The 12,219-nt window shown below is 35.4% G+C and overlaps 1 pseudogene; it reads right to left on the bottom strand.

Moving 5' to 3' along the window:
- Positions 1-218: 218 nt before the first annotated feature.
- LOC115284422 lies at positions 219-341 on the bottom strand (annotated as a pseudogene).
- Between the last annotated feature and the right edge of the window lie 11,878 nt (positions 342-12,219).

Genomic DNA, 12,219 nt, shown 5'->3' with positions numbered 1-12,219 from the left:
TCCTAAACTTGTCTCTTGTGGGAAGTTTGTTATCTAGTAGAGGAAGTATTAATTAACCAAACTTTGAATTTCTTATCAAGTAAACAAAATAATGAATTTACCCTTTCAGGCGATTGTTATAATCTCATAACATTGCTGTATCAAAAAGTCTACACTATCCTTTCAAAAGAGGATATACACACAGACACACGCACAGAAACACACACACAAGCATAGGTAACAAAGGAATTGAGAAAAAATTATACATAAATGTACTTATACATATATGTGTATATTTTAATGAGCAATAATCATGCCTCCGATAAACCTCATTGGCTATGATACTGTCACTGCACAAAGCTTATATGTGTATATTTTAAATACTGTGAAACTTTGGTTTGCAAGCATAATTTGTTCCACAAACATGCTTATAATCCAAAGCACTTGTAGATCAAAGCAAATTTCAAGAACCATTGGCTCAGTATACCATGTCACGTACTACTCATATCACATGACACAATTTATGTTCATTTATCAACATAAAATTTATTAGACATGTTTGCTCATCTTGCCAAACACTCATAGACCAAGTGACTTGCAATCCAAGGTTTTACAGTAGTTATATAGATCCTGAGTTCTGTGTACATCAATCTAAGAATAAAGATATGGTGAGTATTTACATAACTCAACCTCACTAGAAATTTCTTCTCTCTCTGGGTTAAAATTGACTATATTTAATATCCGGGCATAAACTATCATCTCTAACTGAGGCCAAATCTTTCTTCTCTGACTCTCCACAAAATCCAGTGGGTAACTATTTTACCAGAAGCCAAACACCAAGTTCCATATAGTATTTTTTGCATCCCAGGCTCTGTTACACTGCCTATTGTAGCTTGAAAGGACAGATCTGCCATTGCCACTTTTAAGCCTTCATATTGGACGATCATTGCACACTCATTTAAATCATTCTAAACAATTCCTTGTGGAAGGATACTTTGGGAATGGATTATTAATGGAAGCACCTTGCCAACAACTTCATAGTAGATCCTGGAGGAGCTCGTTGCTTTTAAAAGGGTTTCTGTCCAAAGAATGTTTTGAAAAGAAAATCCCAACCTAGATATACTCCAGACTACTACCATGGTTTATTTAAAGTAGTACTAAAAATTGAAGAGTTCCATACTAGAACTCATTGAAAGATAGGAAAAATGGATTATTATTCCTAACACAGATTCTGCAGGGCATTGGGATAGCGGCAGGGAAGAACAATGAAAAGATATGATAAGTAACTGCCCTTTACCCCTCAAAACATATTTATTATCTACTCAGCTTACAGGATATGCTTTGTTTATAAGATGACAAGGGCTTTAGATTAATAAAAATATATTTAAAACATGTGAGTTGGTTTATCTTTCAAACAGCTACAGAGTTAAACCCAGGGAGCCAAGCTAATTGAACTGCTTTCACAGAAAAAGTCTGATTAGGCTCAAAGTATGATTTAAATGAAAATTTATTGCATTTGAAAATTATCTGTAACTGGAGAAATAATCTTTGGACTTGCTACACCTTATCCCTTACTTCCAAAATGATACCACACTCACCTTAACCTCTAACAAAGCTAATCAGAAAAATGTATCCGGTGACACATAAGAAAAATACATTAGATGCACAGAGCATATTTCACAGCAAAGTTGACACAAAAACAAGAGCTATTTAATACACATTTGGAATAGACATGTAACTAGTTAGAGGGGCTTCTGCTGCCAAAGACATTTGAGAAGGTTATACTTTCCCCAATATCACAAGGTATAGATTCTTTTCACCATATTCTAACATAGTATTTCTATGGCTCCAGTCCCAAAGAAACATAAATTTTAGCCAATATTTTAAAATATCCAAAGACCATTATCTTCAAGAAGGCTAGGAAATATGGGTGGGAAGAAGTATTGATGATATAACTCCATGACATGGTTCTCAATATTCGCAGTGCAACAATCCTTGTTCCAGTCCTTTGGCTGGGAGTAAGAAGAAGTTAAATGACACCAATCTATTTTTAAACTTCTATCTTTCCTTGAGATAATCACTAGTACGCCACTCCAAATCCAAAATTTGAAGAATACATAAAAATCTTATGAGAAAGTATGATGAAAATTCATTCATGTGCCTAAAGCGGTATCTCTGTTACCGGTAGGTAAAAGCCAGTTAATTGCCTTGGTGAACAAAATGAGTGCTCTTCTCCTACTTCAAAACAGTCCTATTTATGGAACATACCTATTAAAACCATAATAATTTAACTTCTATGAAAACAATTGGTATTTTCTCTAGCTACATTTACCCTTTCAGATCACCGTTTTGCTTTGTGTGGATGTACATCTGATTTTTACACTATATGCAGTTGTACTCATTAACTAACAACTGTGACTTCTCTTTATTCATAGATAACCTGTATATTCTGTAATGCCTAGTTAAGGGTTCTGTGTAACTTTCAGTGTGACCTGCACAGAGTAGACATTCAGTAAATGTTTATGCTTAATAACATAATTAACACAAATAAAGTTAGCAGTCAATACATAATTGCTGATTGACTAGTGTTGTTATTCTGAAGAATTTTTTCTAAAAATCACTTAGGAGAATTTTTTTTCAAGAAGTCATTCATTTGGTACCATTCATCATATTTATATAATGAAAAATAGAATGGCATGTTAATATATTTTGAAATAAGCCTCCCAACTTATCACCTTCAAGAATCTCTCCCCACTGACTACTGCTGACCCTGGTATCCGAAGCTTCATTTTAAGAGACCCCTCTTATTGCCCAAATTCATTGAATACTCTCCTTTGAAACCTCATCATCTTCTAAATTTTTCTCCAAGCTGAAATTGTTTCACTTCACCTGTGCATGAACAGGAGATAAATAGGTACTGTGCACAAAAGTGTGCCATGTCCTGCATGACAGTTTAATACAATAAATGCGTTTTTGTGGAAAAGAAAAACTTTCTAAGTAATGAAGGCCAATATTAATTTAGAAGGAATATCGCTTTAAATTAGTTAAATCAAGGGGGTGTTTGCTGAGAGAAATAATTTGGCATTGTTGCATACAACTCTCAGTGGTCTGGTGAAATATTCTGAATGAATAACTTAGTAGACAGTATGCCTGAAGTGAGTAAGTCATGACTAATAGACAAACTTTACAAAATTGTAGTAAAATGCCAGCTGCCTACTTTGCTGATAGTCTCTCCTTAGAAATTAGTATAATCAATCTCTGACACCAATCCTAGCTGTCATCACCCCATCGGCATATGGAATAGCTTATGGCTTAAGTATCTGCTGTATACACACACACACACACACACACACACACACACAACACACACACACACACACACACACACACACACAAATGGTTCTCAGAGGAAATGCCCCCATTGGTTGATTTTAAGGTATAGTCTCTCAAAATTAAGATTGCCTTATTTTACCCAGGAATATTCCTTTCTTCACAGAAAATGTCATTTCTTTCACCAAAGCTATTGTCAATCTTCTAATTCTTTCCACAGCCTCCTTCAGACGGTCTCTTGTAGGTCACAGAGTGAATAAGCATTCTAAAATGGTAATATTATCCTGTGGCTTCACTCCTATTTTTCTTACCCTCATTTAAACATGGCACAAAATAGTGTATTTCCACACACACAAACACACTACAAATTTACAAGATATGGAATTTAAAGCATCTTTTACTACCAAGACATTTACAGAATATAAGTGCCTAGATCCCCCAAATCCTTCTTGAAAATGAGACATATCCTTTAGGACCCGCTTTCAGTCGTCCTATGTCCCCCAAAAAAACTCAGATGGCATGTGATCTATCAATCGTCTACACACCAAAAAGCACCTGGTAATCAGTCTACTCCAGGATAACGTGAAGCAAACATATGAGAATTTCTCTTTATGCATTTAAATTACAGTTCTAAAAGGCTTCTCTTTTTGTGACTCCACATTTTCCTAATTATTTTAATTGCCTGAGCAATTATCATTTGTCAGTTCAGAAATTAAAGGGAAACAATAATAAATACCAGACTTTGGGTATTTATTCTTAGCACTAATAACTTTTTTGCTTGTTACCTCAATTTAAATAGCAATATTTTACTTTGAGTGAGAGTTATTTTTAATTCAAGAAGTAGCTAAAACCTTTTATGCTTTCCCTAAAGTGATGCCTCACAGATGAAGTGACCTACATGTAAAAAAGAACATTGAAAATTTTCTTTTCATATAAAAGCATATGGTTATAGCTGCACATCTCTTTTCAGAGTTCACGTGGAGGAAAAATACGTCAACTAAAAAACCCACAAATGCAACATGGGAGAACTCCACCTTTGTTTGTGATTTCGAAAGTCACAAGAGAAGATCTTTCCCACTCTAAAAAGAAGAACAAGTTGTAAAAGCTACAATGATCGCATTATTAACACATTAAGGTGGCTGAGGAGGCAAGGTAAACCAAATAATCTACATTACGTAAAGTCATGAGCCATTCATGGGAGACCAGAGACACATAGCTTCTTATTTTTTGAGCAAGGTGGGAGGAGCAGCAAACATGTCACAGACCGAAGAAAAAACAAACAAGCCAATATATTTACTAACTTGTGGCCACTGCATGCGAGCTGCAATGTTGGGAGTAGAACCCTGCAAATCCCTAGTCAGGGGGCAATCTGCATCACCTGCTGATCTTTTCCCATGGACGCTTCACAAAGGGCACAGTGGCAGCATACCAAAGGCTGGTAACAGGACAAGAGAGCGAGAAAAACTTCAAAGGTGAATAGGACCATCACTGAGTTAATGACATGGACACATCAATGGTTGGGACTTTAAACCACTTGAAGATGTTGAGATACACCAGCCTTCACCAAGTGTAAGAAATGGCCCACAAAAGGATAAGGGTATACTAGTAAGATGAAGATACATAAACCTAGGCTTGCAGAAGTACAGCTACATACCGAGAACAGAAAATTATCCTAAGATTTAAAATGCTGGTGTTCGAGCTATAGAGCAAAAGGACAAAAGCCTGTGTGATTTGGAAATCTGACAGCTGGGCTTGGGCACAAATAGATCATCAGAATCTCACCAGCATAGTGGTAAAGTCTGAATCAGTAAAATTACTGGCACACCTTTAAAATATTCAACACTAGCAATGCACGAATGAATGGACATTACCTATATCAGCAACAGACTCCAAATACATAAAGTCTTCCTGGATATGAGGAGGATGCAGTCAGAATTCAGGGAGGATGAAATATCCAAAAATGAATAAACCGAAAGGAAAATCCAAGAAAAGAACACGAGGTTCCCTTGCATCTTTCAATAAATACTAAGCCGAATGAACATAGAATAAAGTTCACAAGGTCAGGCGAAGTACAAACGTCAGGTAAAGGATCACTCCTAAAGGAGGGCAGTGAGCAGAACAACTATCACTGTTCCTACAAGACTGAGAGTTCATTGATTGTCCAGCAATCAGAGGGTAGAGACATAGTGAATTAACAAAGCATTCAGTATGGACAACAGGAAGGTCCTAACATAGGGAGAGAACTAAATTGGAACTAGCCAATACAATTCTAGAGCCACACTAAGAACGTTTAAAAACAAATACTCCAAAGGATATAACCAATTCACAAATATCTTCACAGCTTGTCGGAATAAAATTCATCACTTTTAATAGAGAGACAAATATAAACAGACACATCACAAAACAGTATTTTCAATATCCAGGACACAATAAAACTTAATAGACAATTGAAAATTCCAGAAATTGGTACCAGGGATTAGAGGGAGAGGGCAATGGGTATTTGTTGTTTAACACGTGAAGATTCAGTTATACAACATCAATAAGTTTCAGAGATCTGCTGAACAACTTAGTTCCTATAGTTAAAAATACAGTATCGTGTACTTTAAAATGTTAAAAAATAGGGGTGCCTATCTGGCTGAGTCAGAAGAGCATGTGACTCTTGACCTCAGTGGTGTTTTCCTTTTTTAATCCCTACATTTTTTTACTGTTTATTTTGAGAGAGACAGAGTTTGTGGGGGAGTGGGGGGACAGAGAGAGAGGGAGAGAGAGATAATCCCAAGCACGCTCCACACTGCCAGCACAGAGTCTGACTCAGAGCTTGATCCCACCAAGTGTGAGATGATGACCTGAGCTGAAATCAAGACTCACATACCCAATGGACTGAGCCACCCAGGCACCCCTCAGTTGTGAGTTTCAGCCCCATGATGGGTGTAGAGATTACTTAAATAAAAACTTTGAAAAAATAAAAACAAAATAAAATGTTAAAGAATAAATCTCATGTCTAGTATTTGAGAAAATCCTACACCTTTTCATAAAAAAATATAGATATATAAGGAAATTTCCTTAATCCCATATAAGATATCTATGGACAACCACAGGTAACATCATATTCAATTATGAGGCCTGTGTGCTTTCCTACTAAGCCTGGAAACAAGACAGAGATGTTTACTCTTGCCACTTAGATTCAATCAACATTGTACTGGGGGTTTTTACCAGGTCACTCTAAGCAAATAAATAAAATAAAATAAAAGGAAACCATATTGGAAAGGAAGACTCTCTAATCATAAATGACATGATACTGTATTAGGAAAATCCTAACAAATCCACTAAAAGTCTATTAAAACTAATAAAAAAAATTCATCAAAGTAACAAGATATGAGATCAATACACAAAATCAATTGTACCTATACATTAGCAATGAAAACTCTGGGAATGGAATTAAGAAAATGACTCTATTACCATGCCATGAAAAAGAATAAAATATGTGGAAAAAAAGTTAACAAAAAATTTCTAAATGTGTCCTTTGAAAACTACAAAACATTGCTAAAAGTAAATACAGAAGATCTAAATAAATGGAAAAACAAACCATGTTCATGGATCAGAAATGTAACATTGACAAGAATCCCTAAAAATTCTACAAATCCAATTAATCATCTAAAAATCCCAGCTGACTTTCATGCAGGAATGTACACCATTATCATAATATTTGTAAAGAAATGTAAAAAGAAAACACAAAAAGACAAAATGATATTTAAAATGAAGAGCAAGTTGGAGGACTCACATTTCCCAATTTTAAAATTTATTACAAAGCTGTAGTGTCTCTGACATTGTGACATTTTGTTCAAGTGAGACAGGGATAAGAATAGATATAGGGACTAAGGAATAGAATTGAGCACATAAAAATAAATTGATCAATTTATGGTCATTGTATTTAAACAAGTGTGCCATGCTAGTTCAACGGAGAAAAATAGTCTCTATTAATAAATGGTGCTGTGATAAGTGAGTATTGTTATGCAAAGAATGAAGTTGGACCCCCATCTTACACCATATGCAAAAACTAACTGAAATATATTTAAGAACTAAAGTGATAAACCTCTCAGGAGAAACTATAACAGTAAATGTTCAAGATCTTACATAAGGCAATACTTTGTTAAGATATGACCCAAAATGCACAAGTGATAAATGACAGGAGGATGAATTACACTGAGGAAAATTTAAAACTTTTTTGCTTTGTGGTCTTCATTAAGAAACTAAAAAGATAACTCAAAGAATGGGTGTAAGTTTCTCCAAATTCTGTCTCTTATAAAAAATTGTATATAGAAAAAATATAAATAATACTTTTCAACTTGACAATAAAAAACACAATTTAAAAATGAGCAAAGGACTTGAATAGACATTACTCCAAGGATATTCCAGAATGGCCAATATGCATAAGAAAATAATGTCAACAACATTAGTCATTAGGAAAATGCAGATGAAAACCACAATGAGATATTACTTCATGCTTACTGGAAAAAGCTATAATAATAATAATAAATAATAAGGGGGAGGAGGAGAAAGAGAAGGAGGAGAAAAGGAAGGAAGGAAAGGATGAAGGAAAAAAAAACCAAGAAGTGTAGGGGTTGTTGAAAAATTGAAAACCTCATGTACTACTAGTTGAAATATCAAATGCTTTGGTATCTAAGAAAAAAAATTGGGGTTTCAATATTGCTTTTAAAATAGTATACAATCCAATGATTTTTAACTACCTCAAGAAATCAGGGTAAAACTAACATGAGTTAAACAGTAGGACAAAGCCATGCTTAAGTTAATATACAGGTGCATGTATAAAGTCTTTCATGCTTATAAGAATTCAACCATTCAAGTGAGTGTTGACTCTTTTTTTCCAACAGCAAATGCAAAAAGCAAAATATGATCTATTACTTAATCATAAGGTAAAACTTTAAGTGAATAATCTCTTTTATGTGTCCTCATAATGGCGACATTACAGGTTACCCAACATCCTTGAGTTGATGTAAAAAATTACTTTCATAGAGCTATTTCTTTTTTTTTATTTACAATAGTTTATTGTCAAATTGGTTTCCATATAACACCCAGTGCCATAGAGCTATTTCTTATGGTGTATATGTTTAACATCATAATAAAGTTTATTCCCATAAAACTACATGTATCTGCAACCTACACAATGAAGTTTGAGTGTACAGTTTTTGATGGCCTAGGTTTGAATTTGAGCCATTTTTTAGTATTTACAGAATGAAAGAATTATATCCTTTCAGCAATCCTTCATCAAAATTCTTTTTTTTTTTTTAACAAGTTTTAGATGAGTTAGAAGGGTGGCAAATCTTGACAGGGCCTAGGAGAGTAAAATAAATGAAAGAAATGGGATGCTTTAAATTAAAAATAAAACAAACTATAAACACAATGAAAAATGGTATTTAACGTATGGCTACCTCCATCTGAGGGGTTGGGAGTGTAGTAAACTAGAGTTTATAACTATGAACCAGCTTATATTTACTATAATCAAAATATGTCACATTTGTTGCCAGATCTCGTACTTTTCCTTGCATATCACTCAAAGATCAGGTAAAATTAAAAAAAAAAAAACACTAAGACTCTTTTAAGAAAGAGGAATAAAAGGCTTCAACACGAAGAAACCAAATGATGGCAGCTTGTTGAGGCTGGGTCTCAAAGAATGAATGGCAGGCGAACAATGAAGAATCTGACCTCAAGTAACTGCCAACACAGCTTCAATCTGGAAAATGAGAAATCCTGAATTTTTCACTTGAACAGTTGACACGATGAAAGATTCCAAAACAGAGCACCTGGGTTAAATGTCTGTCTGACACTTGGTTTTGGCTCAGGTCATGATCTCATGGTTCGTCGGTGTGAACCTTGCATCGGGCTCTATGCTGGGAGTCTGCTTGGGATTCTCTCTCATTCTGTCTCTCTTTGTCCCTCCCCGACTTGCGCTGTCTCTGTCTCTCTCAAAATAAATAAACTTAAAAAAAAAAAAACCAAAGCTTCCAAAATGGAGTTAGTACTGCTAAAATAGTCACTCTAAATGGAGTTGGAAGTATATTGAGGGAGTAGTGTTGATGCACATCTCCTGTTTAAATTCTCTAAATGCCATAAAAATTGACTATTAGTTGCAAACTCAACCACCTCCCAGAAAATATGCTTCTACATTAGACTGAAATAAATATAATGTACCTTAGTCAAATATCAATCATGTATTAGAAGACAATTTAAATCTTACCACCACCAATCATTGTTTCAAAACAACTTATGTAACTTTGTTGGTTTTAACCTTCAAAGCCTCCACTTCCTAGTTTCAATTCAGAGCACGCTTTTGATTTTGGAACACTCTGAGTCTCCTGGAATGCAATCTCTAAGACTCCAAATAAACCATCTTGATTGTTTTTACAGGCTAGTCTTCTTGATTGACAAAACCAAGAGCAATAAAGTAAGGAAGCTACTACCACTGTTAATAGTTATTTCCAGACACATGTCATGACCATTAGGTCCACGCTAGCAACAGAAATAATAACAACTAAAGGATTTGTCTTTTGCCCCAAGTTCTTAATTCCCTCAAAGCTGGTGACAAGAATACTACTAGAGATAAACCAAAAACCTCTGTGATCATGTTTGCCAACAGGAGCTGCTAGAACATCTGCTTTTTAAATCTCATTTAAGTATATCTGATTAGTGAAAGCTAAAGCTAAATATCTGGAAGTACCACTTAGGAATGTAATATAAAAATTTTCCGCTAAAAATATGTATGAGAGAGATGTATGCAGAGTAACAATCCACTTTATCCACATTATGTTTTCACGCAAAAACCAACAGAGTCTTAAAGGGTTGGCAATTAATTCAGTTTAAAAAAAAAATGAGCAGAGCAACCGTGCGAACATGTTTGAGCCCATCTGGCTTTAAAAGAAATAAATGGATTGTATTTTCTGGCCCCTATCAGCATGGAGGAAAAAAAGATCAAGCCCTCCCTTCTATTCCATAAAAGAAAACCAATTTGTATATAGTTCTTTACTTCACTGAAAGTACTTAAAATTGTATTTATCTTACAAAAGTGCTTGATAAAATAGCTCAACAATATGCAAATTAATATAGTAATAATGAAAATTCTCCCCTCTCACCTACTACTGTCACTCCCCCTTTGTGACCACTATTAACACTGTGAAATAAATTATATGTCACTTAAAAGAGAGAAATAAAAAGGCAGGAAAATGTCACCAATAGTCAAGAGAAAGCAATTTGAAATAGAAGCAAACCATCAAAGAGCCCAAATGTCAGATACAGCTTATAAAGACTTAGCACTTTAAAACATCAAAAAAGAATTTCTTACAATTCTGTGGATCAACTGGATGGTTCTCCTACTGCAATGCAATGCCCAGGCCTTGGATCTGCTCACTGTGGAATCTCACATGTCTTTTCCTTCAGGACCTTCCACATCTACCCTTTGATTTAATGTTGAGTCTCAGAAATGCTCAGGATTTAACAAATGGCATGAGGCCATTCTTTACCTTGAGAACAATTAGCTGGAAAGGTGGGGAACTAGGAAAAAAGACATCAATCCTAAACCAGTAATTTATATGCTGGAAATATTTATTTCACATTATTTCTAAACACTGAACACTCTCTTCTTTAACTCTTCTCCTACGCCCCATACTTTCTTATACACAGAGAGCTACAAGAAGCCAATTTACACTTTTGAATCCTTGACAATCAATCACATTACCCACTTTTAAAAGTTTGTTAGGTACATTTTCTACCTTCAGATTTATAAACAGTAACAATATAACCATTGTACCAATTCGTTACACAAAATCCTGCTCACAGGCCCCAGTAGCAATTTCCTCACTGCTGTATCAGCTTTCAACAACTTCCTCTCTACTTACTCTTCACGCCCTCCAGTGTCAAAGACAATAGCATATATTTTGTGTTTTTGTTAAAGAAACACTCCACTTCTTTGTGACAATTCTATTTCAGTTATCTATTATGGTTTAACAGCACCATAAACACAGCAAAACAACAATGATTTATTATTTCTTCCAAGTCTACAGGTTGATTCAGTGTTAATTCTCAATGACACGGTATTAGCTGGAGTCACTCATCCGACTGCATTTACCTTGGAGCTAAGGTGAGCAACTAAGACTCCTGCAGGGCACTTGTGTGCCACAGACTGTCTCATCTGTCAGTTCTTCTCTCCGTGGCCCCACAGTGGAAGGATACCATGGACTACCTTATCAAATTGCTCATCATCAGGGAAATACAAATCAAAACCACACTGAGATACCAGCTCACATCTGCCAGAGTGGCTAAAATGAACAAATCAAGAGACTAGAGATGCTGGCGAGGGTGTGAAGAGACGGGCACCCTCCTACACTGTTGGTGGGAATGTAAACTGGTGCAGCCACTCTGGAAAACAGTGTGGACGTTCCTCAAAACACTATCAATACAACTCTCCTGTGACCCAGCAATAGCACTGCTGGGGATTTACCCAAGGAATACAGAAGTGCTGATGCATAGGACCGCATGTACCCCAATGTTCATAGCAGCACTGTCAACAATAGCCAAATCCTGGAAAGAGCCTAAATGTCCATCACCTGATGAATGGATCAAGAAGATGTGATATATATATATAGATATATATATATATATATATATATATATATAAAATGGAGTACTACATGGCAATGAGAAAGAATGAAATCTGGACATTTGTAGCAAAGTGGATGGACCTCGAGGGTGTCATGCTAAGCAAAATAAGTCGGGCGGAGAAGGACAGATACCATATGTTTGCACTCATAGGTCTAACAGGAGAAACCTAACAGAGAACCATAGGGAGGGGAAGAGGGGAAGACAATTGGGGAGAGAGAGGGACGCAAATCATGAGAG

Source organism: Suricata suricatta, chromosome X (assembly GCF_006229205.1).
Source record: "Suricata suricatta isolate VVHF042 chromosome X, meerkat_22Aug2017_6uvM2_HiC, whole genome shotgun sequence".
Lineage (NCBI taxonomy): Eukaryota > Metazoa > Chordata > Mammalia > Carnivora > Herpestidae > Suricata > Suricata suricatta.
This window is presented reverse-complemented; position numbering and strand designations above follow the sequence as displayed.